This window comes from Rhinolophus sinicus, linkage group LG09 (assembly GCF_036562045.2).
Source record: "Rhinolophus sinicus isolate RSC01 linkage group LG09, ASM3656204v1, whole genome shotgun sequence".
In the NCBI taxonomy this organism is placed as follows: domain Eukaryota; kingdom Metazoa; phylum Chordata; class Mammalia; order Chiroptera; family Rhinolophidae; genus Rhinolophus; species Rhinolophus sinicus.
In genome coordinates, this window is record NC_133758.1 from 103,561,949 (window position 1) to 103,577,991 (window position 16,043).

General features: G+C 43.3%; 1 protein-coding gene across 2 annotated transcripts in view; it reads right to left on the reverse strand.

The window, feature by feature from the left end:
* JAZF1 (JAZF zinc finger 1) overlaps positions 1–16,043 on the reverse strand; it is a 307,297-nt gene that overhangs the window by 137,044 nt on the left and 154,210 nt on the right. The window lies entirely within an intron of this gene.

The following is a 16,043-nucleotide window of genomic DNA, read 5'->3' on the forward strand; positions in this document are numbered from 1 at the left end:
CGAAATATTGTTTTTTCACTTTGTTTCAGCACATTCCATTGCCTATACTAGACTTACGTTCACATACCCTCAAATTGTGAGTGGTGAGTGGATTTCCAGAAGCTTCTAAATGGTGCCCTCTCCGTGGCAAAAAGACCATCTGGAAGCACCTCAAGCAAGAGTCTCCCCTTTTTCTAGAATGCAGGCTCTGATAACTGACAGGGGAGCAGGACTTCCAGACAGACGTCCACCAGGCCTAAAACATCTTTTTCAGATGAGATGTTTCCTTGGGCAACCTTCAGAACATCCATGAAAGCCTCGAGTTCTTAAAACGAAATTAGGCACTTGGTGCCCACACATCAGGAGAGGCCCCGCACCAGTGCTACTGGAGGAAGAGCATCAGCTGCCGGCCACAAATAAACTGCAGCTCCGTCACTGGCTTCCGGGCTGACTGGTTTGCGGTGATCACGACTCACCATTTTATGGATTTCATTGCGCCGCCAAGCACTTCACATTCAGTAAAAGTATAATAGCTGCCGTCATTATTTCTCCCTTCTTGACAGAAACCTAACCGTCTGAGGCTTAAACACTCTCTACAGGAAAGGATTACAGTGACAAGAGGCTCGGATTTTCACAGCAGGAGAAGGACGCACTCCTCACGAAGGCGGAACGTACATTGTCAGGATAAACTGGTGAGACGAACACTACCCCCTGGATATTACCGGGTTCAATAAAAAGAACATCCTTATACCATGTGGCACAGCACTGAGAAAATTTCCACAGATAAGTGGCCATCATAAGGAACGGGATATGAATTGCAATGCCTGTAGCACACAATCTCCCAGATATTTCTCTGGCTTGTTTGTTTACAGCGCCAATAAAATTATGAAACTGGAACACTGGCTGCCATTACTCAGAGATAAAATCCACCTCAGGAAATGGTCTGTGGGACAGAAACACTTGAGTTTTTCATAGCCACACGGTGCTCCTAAAGCGGACAACTGGCAAGAATGTAAGCATTTCTATAATGTGGTTTTCTACAGCCATATAAACCCTCTACTACTTTCATGTCACTAGGAAGTGACAGGAAGATAAACCCAAACCTCCTCAGCGGGGTGGGGTATAGCCAAAAAACGCACCGAGAGATTAGTTTTCTGCCTCATACCACCACTTGCACACACAGAGTTCAAGTTGACTGACGACTGAGAATTCAAATATTAAAATGTTATTTTAAAACACCCAAGCAATAACAACCTCTCAGCTCACGTCCAAGTTTCTAAGGCACAGTATTCTCTCAGGGAGGGCAGTCCCCACTGTGGAGCTGTGCCTCGTCATCCTTCCTCCCTCGGGGGAATAGCTGGGAGGCACAGCTCTGCAGCGAGCACGAGACTCTCCTAAGCATGTACGGCTACAGCAGACGGCCTGTAAGGATGTGAACGGGAAGGGAGTGGGCAGTTCCCAGCACTGGAAGACCCCCGGGGAGGCGAGGCCCACCCAGCCAGATGAGTGATTTTGAAGGTCTGGGCTGGATACACCCCTTTTCTTTGGACCCACTCGGTAATAATTAACGGGTGCAGTCTGGTCTCAGTCTTCCCCCCACAGCTGAACTCCAAAGCCACAGAAGCTTAGTTTATTCAGCATGGCCTTCCACAGCACCACTGGCCGAGTTCGTCGCCTCTCTCCTCCTCTCTCTGCACCTCGTCACTGCCAGCACTATTCCTGTGTGTATCTCACCGGGCTGGCATTATCCCGGGATATCCTTGCCCTTTCCACACTTCTCAGGTGTGAACTATCCCAACTTCTTTCGTCTCTCAGTGCCCAGGGTTAGGAGATGCAAAATAATTACTGAATGGATATTCCAATTCATTTTACAATGACAACATGGAAGACTTTGGGTTAAACATGGTAGATTGATCAAGGGGATTTGTTTCCCTCACCATCCAAGGTCCCACTAAAGTAGAAAGAAAGGAATAAACTCACCAGGGATAGAAGAAAGGGGAGATGTCAGCGGACACGTGATTTCAACCAGTGTTTTGGAAGATGGACAACAAATTCAGGAGGGAATGTGACCTAGAGAGGAGAGGCAGCTACAACCTCCAGCGCCTGCATCGGGGGCAACCGTGAGCCAGGACTCACACCCACTGCAGAAACCAGCTCTGAGAGGCTCTGGATGTGGCGGCACAAAAGGCGAGAGAGAGAAGTGTCAGGGCTGAAAACAGGAGGATTGTTTAAGAGGGTGATTATCTAGAGACACAGAACCAGGGGACAAAGCATAGCAGAGGTGATACAAGGAGAGTACGGGCCGACCCCGTTTTACTATGCTTCACTTTATTGCGCTTCTCAGTTGTGTTTTTTACAAAGTGAAGGCAAGACCCTCCACCAGCAAAAAGATTACGACTCATTTTATTGCGATACTCCTTTTATTGCGGTGGTCTGGGACTGAACCCACAATATCTCCAAGGCCTGCCTGTACAGTGCTGAAAACAGGGAGATTAAAAAGTGGAAATACGCCTACTCCACTGCTCCCAAGAACACTGGCAGCCAGTCAGGAGGATTCCTCTCTGATTAAGTTAAGTGGGCTCAGAGAAGAGACTGCCAGATGTGGACATCTGGCGATTCCCTAATTAAATGATCTCCCTCCAGTTAAGTCCATGGTCAACAAGCCCTGTCCGTGCCTCCCTCCAGAGCCTCTCATCAGCTTTTTATTGCCTCAGTCTTAAACCTGAGCCAAGAGCAGTCCTGATCATTAGCCATTCGAGGGAGAATCTTGAACATGAATGGGAGACACTAAAACAAATGATGGGGGAGGGAGATAGGAAGGCAAGAGCCAAGGAGCAGACAGACATGTTGATGCTCACTTGGGAGGTTCAATGACACAACACACCTACCGACACAAACCCACTTAATTGCAGCACGAGGACCAGAGGCTCTGCGCCCTGAGTCCCATGAAGCCAGCACTCTGACCGTTAAAAAGGCTGCTCATCCTCTAAAGTCAACTCATTGCCACCGCCTGGTTGTAACACTGGACTCCATACAATCTTTATAGCTTTCGTAAAAGCCCAGTATAGTTCTGTTCCACTTTCACTCTACGTTTAGGACTAAATTTGATGAACCAATAATTTACAGAGACTGACTTTTAATTCATGGCTAGTTTACTTCAGCTGCTGAAATAAATATTTCTTCTTGGCAATGGCCCTTTCCAAAAAAAAAAAAAAAATCCTACAATTGCACATAACCAGCCTTTGAATGGATCAACTTTTCCTTAGTTTATAGGCACGTCATTTGAAACTTTTCCCAAGCCATAATTTCCATTACAGGGCAGTCAGTGCAAATTACAGTGAGATTCTTGCCTTCCCAAATTCAATGTGAAATCCAGATGCAGTTAAGTGTTGCTGTAAACTTTACGAGTTAAATATCTAAAAGTCAGGGACACAGTTCAGCACAATAACACCATCTATTAAAAAAAAAAAATTCGTGTTCACATTTGTAGCCTGAGTTTTCCTCTACCAGTGAATGAATAAACATTATTTAAGCAAGAACCCTTTGGACAATGCTGTAGGAGGTTGATTTATAAACAAACACAGCATGCTGCAGCCTTCCTTCGTCCTGAAATGGCCAGAGAGTCCAAGTTATTAGAAATAGATAGTTTTGACGAGGATGCTTTCTAACTCTTTACCAACCTTCAAACTCCCAGGGTCACTGCTGAATGCTTGAGACTGGAAGCTATTTTTTCCTGAGTATAAGATACGGAGCCCCATGTCTATGACATGAGTAGCCCATACTTTAAGTGGTGACAGGGTGTAATTTATCCACCCAAGCTGTCTTTCACCTTGTTACCTGCGCCAAGAGAACCTGCCAGAGACCATCATGGCGGCCAGGAATCTGGCCTAAAATTTTCCTGTGGTCTCAATCAAGAGGCCAGAAGGCTGGTTAGGAAGCTATAAAAGAAGAATGCTATAAGAGATTGCATGGACTTAGATAAAAGCTCGGACTTTCTTCGTGGAGAAAAAAACTAAATTCATTTCAAGAAAGACACACTCAATTCTCTCCATGTGCTACTTGCTCATGAGAAAGTCTAAGTCAGCAGATTCACAGCAGAGCAAGAAAGATGACACACTTCACAGTTAACAATAATCCAAGATGGACCATGATATATGCCAATAGAGAGGAATATACTAACTGCTGTAGAAACAAAACATGATTCAGAGAAATTTCTTGAAAGAAAATTCTACATGAGCCTTAAACTAAATCTCCAGACAAAAAAAAAGGTGAGAAAATGGTGAGTCAGAATAGAAAGCCGTTTGAGCAGATGCACAGAAGCAGACACGGGCAGGTATTGGCCAGAAGTCTAGCGTGAATCTCACAGTTCAGATTGGGCCCACATCCTGGAAGGTAGGAAATGCTCTCCGCGCATTCAGACTTAATGCTGCAGACCATGGAGAGCCACTCAAGGTGTAAACTGGTATGGTCTGTGTTTTAGGAAAGAAACTGGTGGTGGTGTGGAGACTGGGAGAGAAATTGGAATATAAAAATGTAAGATTTGGTAAAAAAGGAGAAACGGAAATGCAAGATTTTTCTGATGGTATAGATGTGAGTGCCTCATTACCAAAAGTAAGGAAGTCAATAGAAAGTGAAAGTGTTTGACAGACATGAAAAGGAGGTCTGCTTCCGATGTGTGGTAAGACATTCTGCAGAACCGTGAAGCCTGGGCCTCAAAGAAAGGAGAGATAAAGGACTCATGCTACAGATAGGAACTGAAATGCTGGGAATCTCATCATGATGCCACACATTCCAGCAGCCACTTGAGCCAGAACATGTCCCTCAAAACAAAAACAATGATATATAGTAAAACCCCCATTACTGACTAAAACCTTGTTTATCATAGAACTTAGCTGGTTAATCAGTATGGACTGAGGACGGACTGGGTGTAGCAGAATTCCAGCGGGGATAAAGAAAAGCCAGAGGTTGTACTGCGTTTGAAACCAAGCAGTTGGTAAATTTCAACAGGGAGAAAATAAAAAAGATTGGGGGGAAAAATAGAGAACTGAGTCAAAAGTGACTCTGTGTACAGTATTTTAAATGATCTGGTACCTGAGTCTCTAAGGCTCACTATTTGTAACAACTCTCTTGTTGGAACAGCTGCTCCCACTTGGTGTTGCTTAGGATTATAATGCAATTCCACACAAGTCAAACTGCCTCAGTTTAGTACTAGCCATATAACCTTTTAAAGTCTTAGCTGTTGTTTTTGTTTTGTTTTGTTTTTTTATCTGTAAAATGTTGATAAGGATAGTACTTTTGCCCTAGGGCTGAAATGAGGCTTAACTAAGCAATGTTTTAGGCGTAGCTACTAAGTTCTTTAGCTCATAAAATGTTTTGAAATTAAACTCTGCACTATTGTGGTTTATCTCTATTTTATAGTCAGTGGCACGATGACGCACAGAAAGTCTAAGGATTCATCATTCACATAATGAGAATGTTGGCTGCCATCAAATACAGGCATACTTTGGAGATTCTGCAAGTTTGATTCCAGACTATCTTAATAAAGTGAGTCACACAAGTTGTTTGGTTTCCTAGTGCATATAAAAGTTATGTTTACACTACATGTAGTCTATTAAGTGGCAATAGCATAATGTCTAAAGAACAATATACATACCTTAATTAAAAAATACTTCATTGTTAGGGAATAGAGTCAATAACAGTGTAATAACTATGCATAGCATCAGATGCGTACTCGACTTATCAGGATGATCATTTTGTAGGTTATATAAATGTCTAATCGCAATACTGTACATGTGAAACTAATATGATATTGTATGTCAACTGTAATTGACAAAACTTTTTAAATGAAAATATTGCTCAAAAATGCTAAACATCACTTGAACCTTCAGCGAGTAGATCTTGCGGGTGGAGGGTTGTACCTTCAATTTGTAAAAAGCACAGTGTGTGCTGTGAAGCACAATAAAGCCACGTATGCTTGTAGTCATTTCCCCTCTTCCTCCATCATGCGTAGGAACATGGCTGTACTAGATAAAGACTACATTTCCCAGAATTCCTTGAGCCAAGTGCACCCATATGACTAAGTCCTGGCCAATAAGATACAACGTTTCCGAGAAGCCCCCTAAAAGTCATGTGACTTTCTTTGTGTTATTGCTCCTCTCCTGCTGACTGGAGGAATGACTGGAGTTCCTGCATCTACTATTGAGTATGAGATAATCTTGGGAATGGAAGTCTTAGATGGTAGAGCAACACAATAGGTGTCCTGATCCCTGATCCTGTGAAGCCCCACACCCTTCCCGGACTGACCACCTCTAGACTTCTTGCATGTGAGAGAAATAAACTCTTCCACTTAAGCCATTGCTATTTGAGGGGTTTTCAGTTATGTGCAGCCAAACCAAATCTTAACTGAAACAAAACAAACAGAATGCTGGTTTACTTCATTGGACTTGAAATGTGAACTATTTTATGTCTTGCCTTGTTTTTCTGGATTAAAAAAAAACAAACACAAAGCATTTATCATATAAGCTCACAGAAAGAAAATCAGAGTAAAATCACACACACATCACCACAGCATCAGTGGCTCCCTCTTAGACCGGGATAAAGATTGGGAGAAAAAGGAGGAGGAAGCCATAATGTCAAATTATGGCTCCTTTGGTGGCTTTAGGACTTTCTCCAGAATTGGTTATTAGTGGGCAATAATGAAGCAAATTGCACATGCATATTACTTCTGAGTTATGAACAATGTAACCAGCAGTAACCTTTGAAGCTGTCAGGATCTTTTCAGGCAAGCAATTAAAGTGAAAAATGAGAGTGTGCACAACTTCCATCACCCAATACCAATGTAATAACAGCACCTACAAACACTGACATAAGAGTGGGACTCAGGCTGAATACTTATTAATGCAGATCTGTTCCCATTTGTTCCTCTTTTTTCCCTCTAACCCATCCCACCCCCACCTGCCAACACTTTTTTTCTTTAAAGGGCAGCTCTGACACCATGGATTGCATTCACCTGAAAGCTACATACAGTGTGACATCTCTCCTATCTGCACCTAAAAAAATTTCCTTCCCTCTCTCTTGACCAAAATACAAATTTAGCATAAGCTTGGATTCTAGAGTAGAAAAAGTTGGTAGGCCGTAACTGGGAAAACATAAAATCAAGATAAAAATAATCAACATTAATAATATTTACAGAAAACCCAACATACTTGTCAAGTATTGGGTGATAGACACTGAAATGACCCCACCTCCAAAAAAACAGTCCTGGCTCTCAAGTAGACCAGACTCTACAGAGGATTTTACTTATATTAAACTGTGATAAAAATGATCTAGTGTAAAAAATATCTGATCTTCTGCTAAAGTGTAGGAGTTACGCACCGCTTGCCTATGTTTTGTGATTTAAATACTTGGAAGGCCTCTAGAGAAATGGCAGGAATAAACACAAAGGTGGGCCGGTTGGAATAAGTCTTTCCAAGCTGAGAAGAAACCCCTGCAAGGAGTCTGAAAACTGATGCTGAGGGGTCCTACGATAAAAGTTGTCTCATTTGGTTTCAGCCATTTCTATACCACCAAGGTGCCTAGAGACCAACGATTCTCAACCAGAATGGCATGTCAGGGTCACCTAGTAGCTTTGAAAAAAATTCTAAAGCCCAAAACCCGTCTCCAAAGATTCTAACATGTAACGGGGGTTGACAATCACGAATATAGACTCTGAGAAGGTTTAGAAGCCAGAAAAGGGACAGAGAACTGGTTGGGAAAGTCATTAAACCAAAAAAAACCAAACACTTTGCATTTTTTCTCCAAACTAAAGAGGCAATTGTGAAACAGGAAATAAATTATTGAAAGTGACTTAAAGGTATTACATGTAATTCCAACATCCAGTAAAACATTTTAAATTCAGACTTCACTTGGGATTCAGCCCCCTTGCCCCCAACCCCAGCCTTTTACTTTCTATACAGAAAGTTGTAAGCTTCATAATTACGTAGGTAAGTTAGTATCTTCGTGTATTTTAAAACCAAATCACAAACAACAAAATACCAACAATCCTTGAATTGTGAGCAACTTTCATCTACTCATAAGAGCATTCTGATAAGACCTCTGACTAGGAATCTTTTTTTTTTTCCTGGGGGTGGGGAGTCATTGATTTCCTTCACAGTGAGTTCCTAAAACTAATAAGACTGCATCACTTCAAATCTTCTGTGGCTCAGAATTTTCTGTAATTCAGATCGGCTGCAACCAGTGTGGTTTTCCTGTGCTCTTATTATTCACCTCAGTTACAAATCAGGTCATAACCAGGCATATTAGTTTTGCATTTTGGAAGCCAGTTAAGTCAAAGATTTGGCAAAAGGAATCACGTTTGTTACTTCTCATCTCCCAGGGAAGCTGAATCATTGCTTTAAAATAAAATAAAAATAAAAAATAAAAGAAGAAAAGGACCCAGAGAGAAAGAGAGGAACATCTGGACGCCGAGTGACCTGACTGTTCTGCCCAGGAGTCATCAAACATTAAGTGTGCACATCGGTTACAACTTATTTAGGTCAAGGTCTGATGTGCGGAGCTCTGCCTGGCCCGCTCCGCGATCACTCACACCGTCTCCATGGCCACAGAACAGCCAGGAACACAGCACAGGCTCAGGGGCCACAGAGGTTATGCAGTGTTGGGATTCACTTCTCCCCATTCTGTGCACGTTATGCCTTCATTCCACTTGCTAATGAGCAGGGGCCCATGCTGGGCAGCAGCACAGACCCACCTCGCTGATGGTGTGCATTTGGGCACCTGGGAGGGCCCTGGCACCTGGCAGATGGCTCCGGCATTCTTGGCTTTTGTGGAAGGGCTTCTTGGAAGCTCTCTGGAGTTCCTTTTGCTTTTTTTTTTTTTAAATAAGGCCTTAATTTCTTTAGACAGGCAATATAATATGATAGTTATGCTCACAGTCTGCTACTTGCTGGGCGACGTGAGCAAGTTTCTCAGCCTGAGTCCCAGTTTCCTGAGATGGAAGATCACGAGTCACGGTTCTTACCCATTATGAGGTTATCATGGGGAGGAAAAGAGAAAAGCCATATATAATACAGAGCACAGTGGCTGGCACATGGTAAATACTAAAGTCGAAACTATATCATTATTTCAGGTAGTCAGGTCTAAATGACTTAAAAGTGTTTACACTGCGGGCCTACATTTATGCTCCACTGTTCTTAAATAGCAATAATCACTAATAATAAAGAGTTCATCACCATTACTGAGTGCCTGCTATACAGTGACCTGCTTTCTATGTGCAATCCTCACGAAAACCCTGCAGGGGAGCTATCTCCCCCCCGCCCCCACCACAAAGGAAAGCCCCAAATCACATGACTAGGAGATAAGGCCTCTGATCCAGGTCCGACTGCCAAGCATGTGCCATTTGACCCTGACCATTGCCTACTCCTATCACACTATTCAGTATTAACGCTCTCAAATTAAATTGCCAGGTGGCTTTCTCCCCCTCCCTCCCTCTATTCCTTTTTCCTCTTTCTTTCCACTAAAATAGTTCTTCATGGATAGAAGCACTAGAATGCTTTGACAGCACTGGGATGAAACATGTAGACAGATTTTGATGAAAACCAGAACCTGCGACACAGGCTGAAACAGTTACTATACCTGCATCTCTGATTCAGTTTCTCCTTCGGGTGACTGATCTTAAAGAACACCAGGTTTGGAACCAGAAGCTATGGATGCTAGTCCTGGTTCTGTTTCTAACTTATAGCTTTTAGGAAGTCAGTTTCTCTACCTGTGCAATGGAATAATGCTAGTGTACCACCTCCCGCACTCACAAGCTTGAGGGGAGAATTCCACATTTTAATTGAACTCTTCCAGTGTAAACACTAAGGCCCCACTTCCAGCTGCCAATCTAAGGTAGCCTTGGAGTGCCAATGGGTTATTCTCCAACAGGAATAACCCAATGCACCCACATATTTACTTGGTATTCTCTTAGGCAAAGGCTGTGTGGGGAAGAGAAGGCTTAAACTACACCCTAAAATAGTGACCTGAGTTATTTGTATCAAGAACTTAGATTTCATTTCCCTCTGCCATCCCTGGAGTTTAGCGAGAACACGCACATATATGCACTTGCATTACCTTTCTCCTGGAAGAGTAAGAACCTTCATAAGCAGGCTCTCCCATTGCTGTTCTAAAGCCACCTCTTTCCAGTGGAGATAGAAAACTTCCTGGCCAGCGTCAGCTGAGTTTGTTAGGGCATTCTGACCAACCAGAAACAGTGTGATCAATTAACTTGCTTTATAAAGCACAAGCCTTTCAAGTTTTAAATCCACACACATTTAAATGATTTCATCACACATTCAAACCAAATGCAAAACTCTATTGCTTAGGTAAACTAGACGTCATCGATCACAAGACATGGGATTCCTCAGAGAGGTTTAGGAGACGATGGGATTTGGTAAACTTACTTTCAGCTGAGCTTCGGAAAGTGGAAGGCACAGACTGATGGATTTTCTCAGCTTACTTGAGGTGAGGTTTAGTATTCTAGACAAGGATTCAATATCATAAAGGTGTTAAAAAAAAGGAATGGCTTTAAAAAGGAACAGATAACATATACTTTTAAACTATGTTAGTTGCTGACTACAGCCCCCTGCCTGCCTTTCTCCATTCAGTTCACCTTCACACTTTAGTCAATGCCTAGCTCAGTGTTTTGTCAACATTTTCACCGCCACCCACAGTATGACATATATTTTAAATTGGAACCAGTACACCTCCCTCAGAGAAACACACAAGTTTCACAAAACATTGCTCAATTTCACTAAATGCAATTGTGGGGACAGAGCCCCAGAGAGCAGTTTCCAGGCTCTCGGCCTCACATAGGAAGGTGCTGGCTCAGGTAGTAGATGGTCATCAGCTGTGACTAGTTGGCCATCGGATATTACCAGTTAGCCATTAGTCACTGATATAACTGCCGTGGCTATGCTAGCAAGGTGTGGCGTGGCGTGGCGTGGCGTGGCGTGGCGGAGTGGATTGCGGATTGCAGTTAGCAAGTGAGGTTGGTTGGCAGAGACAAGTGGACAGCGGGTTGCGGATCGCGTGGCTCCTGATTCCTGTGTCTCCAACCCAGCTGCCAGCGAGACTACAGTGGTATGACTCCCCTATCTATGGCTCCCTGGGTGTTCCTGTTTGGCCTCGCGTGACAGCAATGCACTCCAATATTATTTTGTTTTATAAAAATGTTGGGACAACCATTGAAGTAATTTTATGATCCATGCATGAGTCCCAAACGGTAATTTAAAAAACAAAAAAGTGAATCTTGCTCCAGTACAAACCAGTAATATCATGTGTTAAGCCCATCCCACACAGGGCTCTCGTCCTGCTCCCTAAACTCCAGCAACTCCTCACATCTTCCCACCTTCTGCACACACCTTGTTCACACTCCACACCTTTTGCTGATTATCTTGTGTTTCTCCAGGTCCACCACCTGCTCTTCTCTACCCTGCTTGGAGCTGGTTTGTTTGTTTACCCACTCTCTGGCATCTGGTTGGGTTCACCCAACAACAGGCACCAGTAGGAAATTAGAGGGTGAAAGGGGAGAGAGATCCAAGTTTTATTCTCCTTCCTCCTAGCCAGGCATGGTTTGGGCAGGAGCTGCAATCCTCTACCTGGGGCCACAGCTCGTGTCGGCCACCCGTCTCCCAAGCACCTCTCTCCAGGTGCTGCTCATAGCATCACCTCCCTTGCCTCCTTCCCACTGTTGCTAGGTCCTGGGTGCCTCAACTTTCCTGAACCTGGCCACAACCTTACAGAAGACACCCCTAGTGACCTCCCTTTTCCTCTCAGGACCCTGACTGATAAGCCTTTGTAACATGACTATTTCCCCTACGGGGAACACTTTCTCTTCCCCACTTCTGATTCATCCCCCAAAATCCACTACAAAGGATACCTCCCCTCCAAAGTATTCAGGGAAGCTACTTGGTAGAATTCGCCATAGTGCTCACATCTATTAAAAGATGAATTATACTTAAGAGTGTTTGTGTTCCCAACACTCAGCTTCTCCAAAGCCAGCATGCTGTTTCTCTTCTGTCCCCAGCATTTGGCACAGAGGCTGGTAGGTAACTGGGATTGCCGAAAAGGTCAATAAACGAATGAAAGATACTAGGATTCTTAATTACTAAATGACATCACAGTTACATGCCATGAGGTAGTATTTGCTAATATAACACGAGTATCTATAGAGTGAGTTCATCTAAATTCCCATTCCAGGGGGATCTAGTCTATTTTCTCTACGTGTAATTGCTGGGAGCCAGCTCGAGACAACTGCTGCTTACCGCATGGTGAACCTGCTAACTAACTAGCTCCCCACAATCCCACATCACCTGGCAGGGTGTTTTCTGCTTATTATGCTAATTAGATTTTACTTGAAAGATGTAATTATTGCTGCAATCCAAGGAAATAATTAATGGCCAATTTTAGTGAGCAAAATATTCATTAATCAAGTCAATAGGCAAGAGACCTGCAGAGTTTAAGAAAGGTCCTTCGAGAAGAGAAAAAAAGATAATCACCTAGAGATTTCTCCCTTCCAGAAATACAGGTTAAGTCTATTCAATTATAGTCTCCTGAAAGTTTACATTTCAGATTTAGTCCGATGACACCTTATGCAGTCTAAGTCTAAACTTTTGGGATCTAAAATGCGTTGCCCAACAGAATTATTGATTCATTTTATTGCATGAGAAAGTGTGTAAGGAGGAGACAGCATCTATCTCATACTTGGTCTCTTTAAAATGCTTATTCACTCAAGGATTGCTAAACAACAGACATCAGCTTCTGTTTCCTTATACGAAAGACAGGGAGGAAAAGTGTCCTAGTGAGAACACTATTTGGTTTGGTGGATGTTCATATTATCTTTGTCCCTTATAAACATTCAGCCTTCTACACTTGAGGGTGAGATATTTGTCAATGAAAAACGACACAGTGATCTAGCGGTCAGATCAAATCTACACTTACTATTAGGATATTTCAACCCCAAGGAACATAGTCCCTCACAATAGATGATAAACAACCCCCTCCACACTCTTCCCCACAGCCTTCTTCTCAATGCCCTTTTATAATACTCATGTCCTCAGATTTATGTCGATGTTATAGTTACTAGACAGGTCTCCCCATTACATTATGAGAGGCTTAAGGGACAAGAAGAGATGGGTCACAGAAGGCAGCCTAATAAGTGACAGTTGAGTTTATTTTTTAAACCAAAACAACATTTCCATGTTTTCATTTAATTTTCAATGCTAACAACCATCTTCTAGCCTCCACATGCTTATAAAGCCCTTTAGCAGTTCAGAAAGAAAAAAATAATGATTTTGTTTTAAATAATGTTCACCATCCACATCTTAATAGTCTGGACACTGAAGCATTTTTCATTCAGAGTAATGATCTCCAGGAGTAAAAATAATATAATTATAACTGAACTACTTTGGTCAGCTAAATCACAACCAGAAATGCACTGGTGTGTATTTCATTCAGTGTGTCAAAAAAATCTTCATTCTGGACCATCAACATAGCACTAAATTTTGATCTGTCATTGGAAACAGGTCGCTTCTATTTTCTGGCTTACAGCATAGGTAACAGGGTACAGCAATTGGCAAAGGCAGCTAATATTTCACATTAAATCTCCCCACCTGACCTTCTGAATCAAAAGTGGAGAGACTCATGAATAAGGAATTATTTATGATACAAGCATCCCCTTTATTTCTTAAAAAAAGAAAAAAGTCTCTTAATCAAAGCAAGGAAAGAAAGTACGATCAAAATTTGGGGGAAGAAAATTTGTTGATAGGATAGCCACTGAAGACCGGTGAAGGGAACGGGTTATGTTCCTGAGCTGCTTCCTCTTAAAAACAGGAGCGGAGCGGGCGCCGGTGTGTCCAGGGACTCCTTAAGATGTTTTCAGTGAAGGCATACGGCATCAAAGGGCATGCTGCCCGCGTTGGGTGCGGCCTCTGCTGAACCCTTGGCTATCCACTGCCATTGAGAGTTGCAGGGAGGACGAATTACACCCCTGGTAGAAACAGGCAATGTCTCCTGAGACTCTCCTCCAAGACTTGTTTTGAAGTCACATGTGGCTCCATATTTAAACCATGTTTTTATCTTCCTTTCAACAACATTTTGAGACAACCTTTGCAGAGACTCCCCTCCCTTTACCTCCAACCTGAGCCCAGGTACAGCGGCCCGCCCCCCTCACCCCCCCAATCTATCTGCACCCTCGGTTACCCCCATCTTCACACTTAACACATTGCCTGAAACCACCCGACTGGCGTTCTCTTCCGGCAGGCCAGGGTTTCTCACTGGGGAGCTTCATAACATACTTTACATGTGGGTACTGCCCCAGTGATTCTGATTTAATTGATCTGGGATGAAAGACCCACTAAGTGAAGGCGCTTGGATTTTTAAAAGCTCCTCAGGTGACTCTAATAGGAAGCCAGGGCTGAGAGCCACTGCTGCATTCAGCTCCCCGAGGACATACACCGTGGCTGGTTCCCCAGGATGCCTCGTCCCAACGACACCGTGGCACCCAGCTAAGAGTTTGTTTATTAAACATTAATTGACTGAATAAAAGAATGCTGTCCATTGACTAAAGAAGAAAGTGCGGGTAAAGGCAGGGGGGCATTCAGGATGGGTTATATACTGACAATACTTCTCACACTTGAATGTGCGTCAGAATCAAGTGCACGGCCTATTACAACTGAGACTGCTAGGCCCCAGGCCAGGGGTTACTGATGCAGTAGCTCTGGGATGGGGCCTGAGACTCTGCATTTCTAACAGGTTCCCAGATGACGGGAACGCTGCTGCTCCGGAGACCACGCTTCCAGAACCACCACTCTGATGATGACCAAAGCCGCCCAGTAATCTTAGATTCCGTGACACACAGTAACATGTGACAACCTGGGCTGCAGGCATCTCGGACTGCGTGGCCAAGGAACATCATGGAGAGAAATCCAGCAGGCCTTTAATTTTATGAGATTGCTGCCCACGGACCAGGGCCCAGGAAACCGCCCGCCTGGATGCCCAGTTGAATCGGCAATCTTTAGTTTTCACGGCTCAAGTATCTGAATCATCCATCATGTGTTTACTTACCAGCATTCAGAGCTAAGGTGTGGTCAGCAACCAGGACAGACTGCCATCAACATTTAAATAAAAAGCACAGAACTCGTTCCTAGAAATAGGCCCAAGATCAAGTTTTCCCAGAGCACCAGTGGCAGACTGAGGCCAGAAAACAAACCCACGGCTGCTTGTTAAATCAACTCAAGCACTCGATTCCACAGCTGTAAAAATATACAGTGGTTTAAAATCCAAGCTTCTAATAGCCACCCAAATAGATGCTGTACTAGAATTACTCAGGAAAAAAATGCGTGCTTTCTTCCACTCCTCTTAGTTCAGAGATTTCTTAAGAGACAAAGGTAAGGAATTAGGAAAAGGCCTAGTACATTAGGTTTTCCCATGTGGGCACTGGTTACTGGTTCCCAGAAATGGGAAGGAGGAAGTCTTGGCAGCCCTTCCCCCTGCCTTCCAATCACACAAGCGGCACAAATGGAATTGTGACAGTAACCCAGGCAGGGCCCCTCTCTTCATATCTAGTTATCAGTTGTCTGGATTCAAGCCAGTAGGGATACATCCGGGTGTCAGAAAATGGAATACTTTGGGGTTATGAAACAGTTATTCAGCGAGGAGGTTCTGGAGCAGAAGTAAACAGGAAATTGTGGCTTCTGAAAAAGAACTCTGTCTTAGGAGGAGAGTGGCATAAAGATGGAGGGGTCACCCACATGATAATTACAAAGCCTTAATTTACATACAACCATAGTGACACAACAACTCCATGAAATGACATCATGGCTAAACATGATGTGGAACCCTCGATGTGATCCTCGAACAGAAAAAGGGCATGAGGTAAAAACTGCCAAAATCTGAAGGAGGAACTTTGGTTAATGGTCAGTTGGGTTCATAATTGTGACAAATATACTACACTGCTAATATACGATGTTAATAATAGGGAAAATTGGGTGTGGATATATATAACTCAGGACTGCCTACAAATTTTTTGT